Source organism: Bidens hawaiensis, unplaced genomic scaffold, assembly GCF_021521415.1.
Source record: "Bidens hawaiensis isolate Kalapana, Puna unplaced genomic scaffold, B.hawaiensis_p1.1 tig00046897_1, whole genome shotgun sequence".
Taxonomy (NCBI): Eukaryota; Viridiplantae; Streptophyta; class Magnoliopsida; order Asterales; family Asteraceae; genus Bidens; species Bidens hawaiensis.
In genome coordinates, this window is record NW_027498386.1 from 46,245 (window position 1) to 58,887 (window position 12,643).

Sequence of the window (12,643 nt, forward strand, 5' to 3'; positions counted from 1 at the left end):
CCGGATGTAGAGCGCCTGGTGTCAGGACAACCAGCCCAGTCAGCATCAGTATATGCGCGAATGGAGAGCGCATGGGAGGGGGTAAGGTGCAGACCATAGTCGGTGGTGCCCTGAAGATACCGTATAATGCGTTTGAGGGCATTCCATTGAGCGAGACAAGGAGAGTGCATATGCATACATACCTGCTGAACCGCGTATGTAATGTCAGGCCTGGTGAAGGTTAAATATTGCAAGGCACCTGCGAGACTTCTGTATGTGGTAGGGTTATCGAATAACGAATCCGGATTGCTACCTAATTTACTCTGAGTGTCAACAGGGGTAGTCGCAGGCTTGCACGTATCCATGCCTGCGCGCTGAATGATGTCCTTCGCATATGCACGTTGAGACAGAAACAGTGTGTCACCCGTCCGAGTGACCGAAATACCCAGAAAGTAAGATAACGGCCCCAAATCCTTCATAGCAAATTCCCCTGCAAGAATACTCATTAGCTGCTGTCGTAGTAGGTCCGAAGAGGTGGTGAGAATGATGTCATCGACATAAATTAGAAGATATGCGATATCATGACCATGGTGATAGATAAATAAGGAGTTATCCGTTTTACATTGAGAAAACCCGTGTTGCATGACAAAATCAGTGAATCTCTGGTACCAGGCCTTGGGCCTGTTTTAGGCCGTAGAGTGACCTCTTGAGACGGCAGACATGATCAGGGTGGTTACGATGTCGAAAACCCATTGGTTGATGCATAAATACGGTCTCCTGCAGGTTCCCATGCAAGAAGGCGTTGGTAACATCTAACTGATGGATTGGCCAAGACCGAGAAAGCGCCAGTGTAAGAACGGTCCGAATAGTGGTTGGTTTGACCACCGGACTGAATGTTTCACCACAGTCATTCCAACTTGTTGACTACGACCATCACAAACCAACCTTGCCTTGTAACGCTCTAAAGTGCCGTCCGAACGGAATTTGTGTTTAAATAACCACATACTACGAATGATGTTCATGTCTGGGCAACGAGGTACCAATTCCCAAGTGTCATTTTTAATAAGTGCACTAAATTCGTTGTGCATGGAATTTTACCATTCGGGTGTGGACAAGGCATCGTGTGGGGTCTTGGGAATAGGGAGAATGGTAGTAGTGTTAAGGTTGAATAATTGTTTGGGTTTGGTTATGCCGTCCATTGCATGAGTTCGCATTGTACGGGTAGGATTTTGAGTAGCAAGAGGCGAGTGGATTGGCTGTGGTGGCGTCGAGGTCGACGAGGTGTTTGGGACAGTGGGTGTTTGGTCTGGTAGGTTGATGTTAGCTGGAGAGTGGGGCTGTGAGGTGGGGGTTATTTGGCTGGATGGGGTGGATTGTTGATTAATGGAGATGGGTACATGAAATGGGCTGGCTTGTGATGGGCTGTGGGGTGTGTTCGGAGTTGAAGAGGGTGGGACTAGAGGTGCACAAATCGGGTTCACCTTGAAAACCCGAACCGGTTCGGAACCGGTTTTTTTCACACCGGGTAGAAAATGAAACCGGTTCCAGTCAAGAACCGGTTCGGTTCCCAACCCGAACCGATGCCCAGAAATGCAAACTTTTAGGAACCGGGTAGGGTTGGAACCGGACCGGTTATTACGTAAAAACCGGTTCCACCGGTTTTTTTTGAAATTCAAACAATATAGTCGTTAGAAACCGATTCCAACGGCTATATAGCCGTTTTTGACCGTTGGAACCGGTTTTATTACTATATTTAGCAATTTTTCATTCTATAAATACCAATGTATGAGTGTGTACTTGTTAAATCACTTCCAAAACTATAAAACACACTCCAAAACACAATTAAGCTTAAACCGACAACAAATGGCAACTAATGACGACGTTGTTATGGTGATCGAAACAACAAGATGCCCCGATGTTTGGGTTCATTACGATTTGTGTCTAATGACCGACTCACATGAGATCACCATAACAACGACGGAGTAGTATTTTAGTTTGTTTTTGAGTTTGGTGGTGAAACAAGTGGTGGAAAACAAGTTATATATAGGTTTCGGGCATCAAAAACCGGTTACAACGGCTATATTACCGTTGGAACCGGTTACAACGGCTCTATTCTCTCTCAAAAACCAGTTCCAACGGCTATATTACCGTTGGAACCGGTTCCAACGGCTATTTTGTATCTCAAAAACCGGTTCCAACGGCTATATTACCGTTGGAACCGGTTCCAACGGCTAATTTGACCAATGTTTGACTAATAAAAAAAAACCCGCCGGAACCGGTTTTTTCGGGTAGGATCCGAACCGGTTACAATTAAGAACCGGGTAGGAACCGGGTTGGAACCGATGGGGACATACAAATAGGAGAACCGGGTACGATTTTCGGGTATAAAAATACCCAAACCGGGTATTGGGCCAACCGGGTAGGAACTGGAACCGGTTCCGGTTCGGTTCCACCAGTTAGGTTCCGAAACCGGTTTTTTTGTGCACCTCTAGGTGGGACAGTGGGTGGAGGGCTATGAATGTGATTCCACAACTGTGGAGAGATAGGATAGGAAAGGAAGTTATATGTTTGGGTTGTGGTGGGATGTTGTATGGAGAATGGGTAAATGGATTCTTCAAATTGAACGTGTCGCGAGATATATATTTGATTAGTTGTGAGGTCCAAACATTTATATCCGCGATGGTTTGAGGGGTAGCCAAGAAATATACAGGGTTTGGAGCGGTTTGTGAGTTTATGTATGGTGGTGGATGGAGTGATGGGATAGCAACAGCCAAACACGCGAAGATGCGTGTAGGTTGGAAGGACGTTGTAGAGGAGGGTAGTGGGAGACATAAATTTATGATTTTTCTTTGGGAGAATATTGATGAGATAGGTGGCAGTTTCTAGAGCATGGTGCCAGAAGGTGGGGGGTAAGGAGGCTTGGGCTAACAATGTGCGGATCATATTGTTAATGGTTCGAATTTTTCTTTCCGCTTTTCCATTTTGAGAGGAGGTGTGCGGGCAGGAGAAACGAAATTGCATCCCATTGACTTGACAGAATTGTTTAAAATTGTTGTTTTTGTATTCTATGCCATTGTCACACTGAAACTGCTTTATTTTTCGTTCAAATTGGGTGTGGATGTGATTATAAAAATTGTTGAATGTTTTGTAAGTCTGAGATTTATTGGTAAGAGGATATGTCCATAGAAAATTCGTTAAATCATCAAGAAACAAAATATAATAACAGTGACCACCGGTACTTAGTACCGGGGAGGTCCATAAATCACTGTGAATAATATCAAAAGGTAAAGTAGTTTTATTGATAGAGTCATGAAATGGAAGTTTGACACTTTTGCCAAAAACACAAGATTGACAAAGTTCATGGTTCGTTTTACTAAAATTAATAAAGGAACTAGACTTTAACGATTGCAATAAAGAGGTGCCCGGGTGCCCAAGGCGTTGGTGCCAACGGTCTTGAGTGATAGCAGCAAAAACAGTAGGGGAGGTGGGAGACTTGATGAAGTTGGTGGTCAGAGAGTAGAGGTCGCCCGAGCTATTGCATCGTAGGATAGGAGCCTTGGTCTTGAGATCCTTCACAAGAAAACCAAATTGGTCAAATTCAATTGAAAGTAAGTTGTCCGTCGTTAGACGACGGACTGATATGAGGTTTTTAATTATGTTAGGGGCATATAGGACATTTGTTAGTTTGAATGGTGGGAAGGGTGGTGGTAGAGTTTTGTTGCCTTGTCCAACAACAGGAATGGTCGTGCCATTGCCAACTATTATTTGTTTATTAGTGCAAGCATTAAAAATAGAAGGAGAATGACTACCTGGTTGTTCCATGTGGCCTGTGGCGCCGGTGTCCATGTATCCAACTGGGTCTTGTGGCTGGTTCATAGAGAGAGTGTAAAGGGCCTGAGCAATGTCAGTTGGTGTTGGACTGTAAGTGGCCATATGGGCCTGAGCAGGCCGCGGGCCCAGTATCCCTTGAATTCCATTGGGGCGAGGCATAGATGGGTAAGGACAGGGTGGAGCCGGGTTGTTCGGGAGGGAAGTCCACTTGTTAATGGCCCAATTGTTTGGAAAGATGATATATGGATGTTGTTGATCCGTATAGGAGGATTGACCTGGTGACCGGTTCGGCTGAGAAGAGGTGGGCCGGCCCCTCCCACGTCCACGGGACCGTCCTCGGCCACGACCGAAGTCCTGACGTGTGTCAGATGAAACCTGAGAACCGGGTGAGTTTGGGTTGACCGAGGAGGGAGTACGGGTTTGGCTTTGGACGTGTAGGGCAGTGGCGGATTGGGAGGCCAGATGGAGAGCTTGGTTAGCTTTGGTGGTCTCATTCATACATAATTGCGACCGAACCTCAAAGAAAGTTGGAAGGGGTTTGGTGTTTTGTAGTATGGTAGCCACGGTTTCATATTGTTCAGTGAGGCCTGCAAGAGTTTGTAGAACAAGATCTTGTTCGTCAACTGGAGCATCGACGTTCGTCAATTGATCTGCCAAGACCTTGATCTCTTGACAATAGGCATGCATGGAAGAGAAGTTTTCCAGGCGGATGTTGTTGAATTTTTGTTTAAGGTAGAGGGCTCGGAGTGCTTTGTTGTCTTGGAAGAGATTTTCAATGGCCTTCCAAGCGTCATAGGCGGTGGTTTTATGTTTAATGATGGTTTTGAGGAGGTCCGTGGAGATGGTGCCATAGATCCATTGAAGGACTATGGCATCAAGGCGTTCCCACGAGGCATCAGACGAGGCTGCCGGTTGTTTGTCTTTGTCGGCTGAGGAGGTAGCAGAAAGCGTGGGGCGAGGGGCTAGATGATCAGATACGAGAAACGCCGTGCAGTGAATACGAAACAGTTCCGACCACGTGTTATAGTCGGCAGCCTCATTGTCAAGGGTGATGGGGATAGAGGCTCGGATGTTGGTAATCGTGACTGCTGGATGAATCTTGTTATCGGCCATTGATAGGGTGAGGAGGAGGATCGGAAACAAACAGAGAGATGGCAGGGAGAGAAAGTTTAGGATCGTAGGTATAATACCATATAAGAATTATGATTTTGTCAAAATGCTTGCCCCTCTTCATTCACAATATTCAGTATATAAAGATACAATGAGATCTCCTATATTTGGAGATGATTCATACAGTAAATACAATACAATAAAAATAATATTGGCTGGCATAATTAGTGGAATTGACTGCCATAATTATGGAATGTCTATTAAAATGGATCTGTCAAGTATGCATATGACTAATTTAACACCCGTGACGGTCAAAATGTGAAATTCAACTAGAAATTCATTAAATTACTAAATTGATCGAAAATATTACTTTCTATTGTTTATATTGATAAACATAATAGCTTTAACTTTAACATCTAAGAGTTGTTGGATTTTTATACCATTTAAATGACTCTAAGTTAGGTTTTTTTGTTTGTAGTCTCATGTTAGGCTGAGGGGTGTGGGGGGCGCGAGAGGGGGCGCGAGTGGGGGCGCCATCCAATAATATTGTGACGTGTGGCAGAGAGAGAAGCTTGATAAGATGGGTGTTGGTAGTGGTGATAGCGCCCCGGGGCATGGTGTGGAGGGGCGCGAGAGGGGGCGCGAGCGGTTTATTTTTTTATTTTTTTATAAATGTATTAAAAAAACGTATTATTAAAAAAACAATAAATTATTTAAAAAAACACACATTTTTTTGAAAATTCATAATAAAAAAAACATACTAAAAATTAAACAAACAATAATATTCGAAAACGAGTTCGAAATCAGACGAGTACGACGTGAACAATTGCCTGCTCTTTCGAAAACGAGTTCGAAAATCCGACTCCGCGTATACCGGTTGAGGGCTAAAATAATGCCTCATCAAAGTTTCGTTAGCACCCGATCGATCACGATCACGAGGTGGTGCTCTAACCCTCGGGAGTCGGGGTTGATGGGCTTGATTTTGCAAGAGATTGACCACGGCTGCGGTCAAAACTCCCCCTACTTGAAGAAGCAAATCATCCTCTTCTGAGGAGTCGGAATCAGACGAGTACGACGACATTATTTTTAAAGGTTTCGAAGATAGGGTGATTTTGGGTTTTGTGTGTGGTATGTGATATTGGTTTTGGTTGTAGTATGTGAGAATGGTTGGAGTTTGATATGTGAGAATGGTTGGTGTTTGATATGTATTGTGATATATATAGATGATTTTATTAAAAAAAAAAATATTTTTTTATTAATTATTTAAGCCTCCCAACGGCTCTTTCCTTTTCCCACAGCCCATAACGAGCGCTACCTCCCTTGCGCCTGCCTCGTTTTCCGCTCTCGCGCCCCTCTCGCGCCCCACTCGCGCCCCGGTGGTGTGGCTCTCGCGCCCCGGGGCGCTATCGAACGCCTTCTCGCGCCCCTCCTAGCGCTCCGCACCCCTCGGCCTTAATGATGTTCAAGAATCAAGATATATTAATTTTTTTATTGAGTAAGCAGGATATAACGATATAAAATATTTATAAAATAATAACTTATAACTGTGATGTCATCCGACACAATCAAATCTTAATGATAGCTACTTAAGTGCTTAATAAAGTAATAAATCTATATTAGTCAATTAAGTTTAATTAGCTGACCTCTAACAATGTACTTTATTCTCTCTTTTACATTTTTTAATAATTTTACGATTGTTAGAGTATTCTCATCCAATTCATTATCCTTAAATTTAAAATTACATTATAACACACTACATTTTCTCTCTCTTTTCAATTAAATAATATTCTTTTATAATTTTATTATTATCATTTATCTTTCATTCACTTCCAACCACTTTCAAAATATATTAAAAAACTATAAGAGGTGAACAGTAGCTTTTCAAATATACAGAAAAATCATTATGTTTTCTAAAATATAAAAACTTTACATTCTCTAAATTGTAAACACACCACTCACATAAAATAAAGGGTTGAATGAGAATGCTCTTAACATGCTATTTGTCTTTTAAAATGAATGACCCTTTATATATATACTCACCCGTCCAATCCATAATTCCTTTTTGTTTGTTTTGTTACAAATGTCCACTTTTAAAATTAATTAGCCAATTTCTAAATTTACCCTTAAACACACTCAACTAACATTAATAAACAATATTCATGGACTCATTTTTAAGGACATTATTGTCATTTAGTAAGAAAAAAAATAATCATATAATTAATTTTAAACTTTGTGTTTTTCAAATCATGACACTTTTAATGAGACGAGAAAAGTACAACATATATATAACTTTTTTAAAGAAGAATTACAAGAGAAACATACAAAGTGACGTGCAAAGTTAATCTCAATATCTTAATTGTAAATATTAGCAAGTTAAAAAAAAAAGAAGAAGCCAGGATGCCAAAATATGAATCACACTCAACTGTTGACTTTAGTTTTTATTTAAATTTAGTTTCATTAATTGTTTTAAGCTTAAGTAATTTTATATATTTTATTATACTTTTAACAAACTCATAAAACAAAACTGAAAATTTGTCATCACGTACATAATAACTATATTTCTCATTAAAAACGACACTGCTTAAATAAAATGTTGACACAATCTTGTCTAAAACAATATATATAGACTACTTATAAAGGTGGGCCTTAGTTGTCAAATTACAATGACGTATTTAAACAAATTAGAACAACACATCTAAGTTGTCAAGATCAAATACATGACCAAACTGTATGCATATAAATATAACGACGTCTTCAAACCATTATATATTATACGATGCATCTAAAGCCATTAGTAATTTAAAAAACACAAATACACATGTCACATACTAATTTTTTTATACGTTATGCAAGTGAAAAAAAATTCAAATTTTACAATAACCCACAAATTACATACATATAAAACTGATTGAAAAATGGGAACTAGTGGGGAATGAATGAATCAATTACAATCAAACTTTACCAATGGGGGACCATACACTTGTAGTCGTCAATTCAATTGGGTCCATTTACGTTAATATCAAAACTGTAGGGTTGAATTGTCAATATCATTGTCACCCTTGGACTTAATATATGCCATATGTTGTGAGAGAGCACCTTTCTTAATCTTATGATAATCATGAGAGAGGATATTTTCTTTTTGACATTGTGCAACTCGAGTCAAGTCGCTTGTAAGTAACCAATGTTTTAAAAGTCGGTTTTTCACTCGTACCGAATTAAACTAAAAACTTATATAACCGGTTAAATTGGGTTATATCAGGTGGTTCAACAGGATTGAATATTTTAACTTCTAATTTTAATAAATGCATCTTCAACACCAAAAATAACCCAAAGGTATATGATTATGTAAAAATATAATCCCAAAGTTAATCCATAATAAAAAAAAATACAAAAGCACTTGATTTTCAAAATATAATCCCAAAGTTTACTCGTATCAGTGTTAGGGGCTGTTTGGTTTATTCAGATATGAATGAGTCAGATCTGAATGAACCTCTGTCCCATTCAGTAACAACAATGAGTCTGAATGATTCAGACCTAATTTTAACCATTCAGATGTTTTTTTGTTTGGAACCAAACAGTCTGAAGTCTGAATGAATCAGATGTTTACATCTGAATGGTTCCATTCAGATGTAAACAAACAACCCCTTAATCGTTGTAATTTAAAAACTTTGTTTGCCGGTTTAAACCGGTATTTTAGAAAAAATGTTGGTTCTATGTTTTAGCAAACTTCCCAAAAATACCAGGCTCCTAATACCGGTATGTTATGCGAAACCTGGTATTACTGGTTCAGCTGGCCTATACGAACCAGTTTTTAAAACACTGTAAGTAGCTCAAGTTCGGATTGATAAAAAGCTCAAAACGAGGCGAACTTTTTCGAGCTCTCATAAGATCGTTGAGTTATCGATCCTGAGCCCAATCTCGAGCTTTGCATTGAAAGCTCGTTTCGGCTCGCCGAGCCTTAACGAGCCATGTGTGTTTTTAAGTTCTACCTAATTTTAGACTTCTGTGTATTAGGCTTTTTTAAAGTTTTTTCTAAAGTAATTTAAAAAAGTATATAAAGTAATTATAAATGAAAAAGGAGCCGAGACTGAGCTTGAAAAATCAACTGACGAGTAAAGCTCGAGCTTTAGAAAAAGAACTCAAAACGAAACAAGCTTAGGCTTGAGCACCCATAAGTCAAAACGAGCCTAGTCGAGCTTAGACTCAGCTCATTTACACCCCTACGTGCAACGATATTTTTATTATTCTAACTTATACTTAAATGTTATTTGTTTTTATTCGAGTTAGAAGTGATAGAATGGACGTGTTAGGTGGGTTCTACATGTAAAAACAATATATTGGTTAGAATGGTCGACTTGACCGGGTAACACATTTTTTTGTAAATGTTGGTTTGATGTTATAGATGAATAATGGGGTTAATAATTGATATCATTCAATTACACGGATATTTTTTTATGAAATTTTTTAGTTATATTTTGTTTAAAAAATCCATAAATTTGTACTTAATTTAGACTAATAATTTTGTGTCTTAATTACACCAATTTCTAAAATTTTCATCGTGTTGTTCTTGACTTATTTCGTCACAATGTACTCACACACACATGAGTAAGATAATATCCTTTTAAGTTTTACCAATTAAACATGTATTGTCTAGTTTTAGATACCAATTGTAGCAATCCCCAACGGATATCCTAGAGCGTAAAGGTAAGGTGTATCTCTTCTATCTTAGAAGTAGAATGTTTAAATCTTACAAGACGTGTATATATATATATATATATATATGAGTATATTAGAAACCATTAATAAAACATTTGTAGCATTTCTAAACTGCTAAAAGTGATAATACCGTCCTAGAATTAGTTTCATGATGCATAAATTCATAACCTAGTTTCTACACATTAATGTTTAAGGTCGAAAGTCAAAACTTACCAGGCTTTTTGATTGTCAATTCTTTCCGAAAATTCAAAATCCTTATTGACTCTCTCTCTCTCTATGATCGTCTCTCTCTAGAACCATATTAAACTCTTAGCCTTAGATCACCCCTACGACTTTTTCGTCCATATTGACCAAGACAAGAGTTTCTATTCTTTTAATTCTCATTTTTCTTATCATAATATGGCAAAATGGTTCACTACCTCAACCGTATATAATATAAGTAACAAAACAGGGGTTCTAGGCCGGATATTAGTTTTCTCTTTTATGATGGCTTTCCTATGATAGTTAAAAAAGAGAGATATAGTTCAAGAGATAAAAAACTCACCCATATATTTCTTGTGCACTAAATCTTAAAGTTGATTCATATGAAGTTTACCAGCATACCATATTTAGTTATTTATACGTAATTTCTTACGTAACTCACACGTTTATTTTATTCCAGTACTATATTATAAGATATTACATTAAATTTTAGGATGTTACAATAATCATTTTGCCGCTTAAAAAAACAATAATAATTTAGAAGCTTATTATGCTAACGTGAGTATATAGCTTTTAATTTTCCTAAATAGGTATACTAAAATATGTCTATTTTAAGGCTATGCGTGTTTTAATTGCTTAACTCAATTTGGATATTAACAATAACGCATGTGGAAGTTTATTTTCATGGCTAAGCTTATTTTGATAAAACAAAAAGTTAGAAAGAATCTTCCGTTTAAAGGATATTTTAAGATAATAATTTGTTAATTAAAATACTTAAACATCCTTTGCTTTACTCATTGACAAACCAACCTTCAATCTCCTTTCAAAATTGAAATGATTGGTTTGGTAAAAAGGCTCTTTCATAAGTGTGTTAAATTAGCTTTTAATATGAGACATTGTTTGTGTGCAAGTTTTAGTAAAAATCAACTAATATTTGAGGATATATGTTATTAATGCTAGTGGTGTTTGATTTAATTATTTAAGCAACTATGCATATTGCATTCCCCTTATACTTTTTAAAGTTTTGCAATAGTTTTCATATACATTGCTAAGTGATTTATGGTTCTATAAACACTTCTTGTATTAGAAGTGAGGTCATGTATTACCAAGAGAAGTGTTTTGCGTTGAATTCGATCGTAGTGTTTGGTTCAAAACAAGTTTATGTTATAAGTGGTGATTTCTATAAAAAATTAGGATTTGTTTTAAAGGTGATGTCTAATTATAAACAATATATTGAATTAACATAAAAGGATCTAATACAATATAGAGGCATGTAAGCGGGAAATAAGTTGCACCACCACTTCTTTTTGAATGACAAATTCGTTTATACTGAAAATAAATTCTTCGGCATCGATAAGTTATTGTGCACGGCCTACTTAACATAAGGTGAAATGGTGAATTAATTAAAAATTTGTCAAATCCGATCGTATTTTGATCAGACTGAAACTTGTTGATCCATATGAGGATATAAGTATGGTCCAATAGTCCATACCTTAATTTGAAAGAAGAATTAGAAAGAATGGTTATCTTTGCCAAGATAAAGAAGTTGTTGAAAATATGCACCATATAATTATGAAGTTTATTAATGGTAATATTGTGATTTAGAAAGTAGATAGTCAAGAAACTCTTGACAGAAGAATTGAGGATTGAACATAAGGTGAATTAATTAAAATCCATCAAAATAACTATCCATCATTGTGCAAGTGTGGCGATATCTTTTTATATATTATCTTACAACATACAAATTTTAATGTTGTATCTTCGTTTTAAATGGTTTTCATGTATAAATAGCATATTTATCTTTAGATCTTACAAGTATATATCAATTCATTTTGTTGTTTTTATTTGGCGTTTATAGATATAGTTTTGATGCTCAATTTCTTAACTATTATATTCCTGCCTATGCTTGGTTTATATGTTCATATTTTTTAAAAAAGGAACTTTAAATTATGCATATCCTGTGCTAGACCACACTAAAATCTATATACATATAGAATGGTGAGATTGCTTTTATATTGTGCAAATCAATTTTTTTTCCTTTATATATTTTTAATGATTTCACATGTATTGTTCTCTTACGTTAACTTTTTACAAAGTGATCAGTATATATGATAAATATGACGTGTATACATTTATTACTATTTTTTTCTAAGGGTGTCCATTTGTGGTTAAAGTATTAAATTCGACTTCAAACGTTTTCGTTTTTAGAGTTTACTAAAATTTGAATTAAATATCATAATATGACCAATTAAAAAAAAGAATTGGTTCACTATTGACTAATTTTGTTATTAAAATATTTTTGTAACGCATACGATCGTGGAATTATAAACATAAATATTATTTTCTAGTCTAAGACATTCATTTTCAAATCATATTCTTTATGTGTTGAAAATCAGGCCATTAATCGAACATATAAACACGAGATTAAACAACTTGTTCGACTTTTTTTATTATTATAAAACAAATTACAATACCCGTTTCACAAGAAAACTTATTCTAGGAAACTAAATAAGCCATAATATTCTTACCATACTAAAATAAGCATATTAAAACACTTTACTTAACTCCTTCAACTTTCTTGATAACCCGTTTCACAGTCACTTTTAACATAGTGTTTTTTCAAAATTTATGTAAATACTCATACACACTTCTTTTCTTATAATTATAAAGACAAGTTGCAAACTTTAGTTTTTTAAAATTCTGCTACAAAAATATATTTAGTTTTGACCCTTTAATTTTAAATACAAACTCTGGTTTCTTAGACATTTGCCACCAAAATTTTACATAAATACTTTTTGGCCTCCCA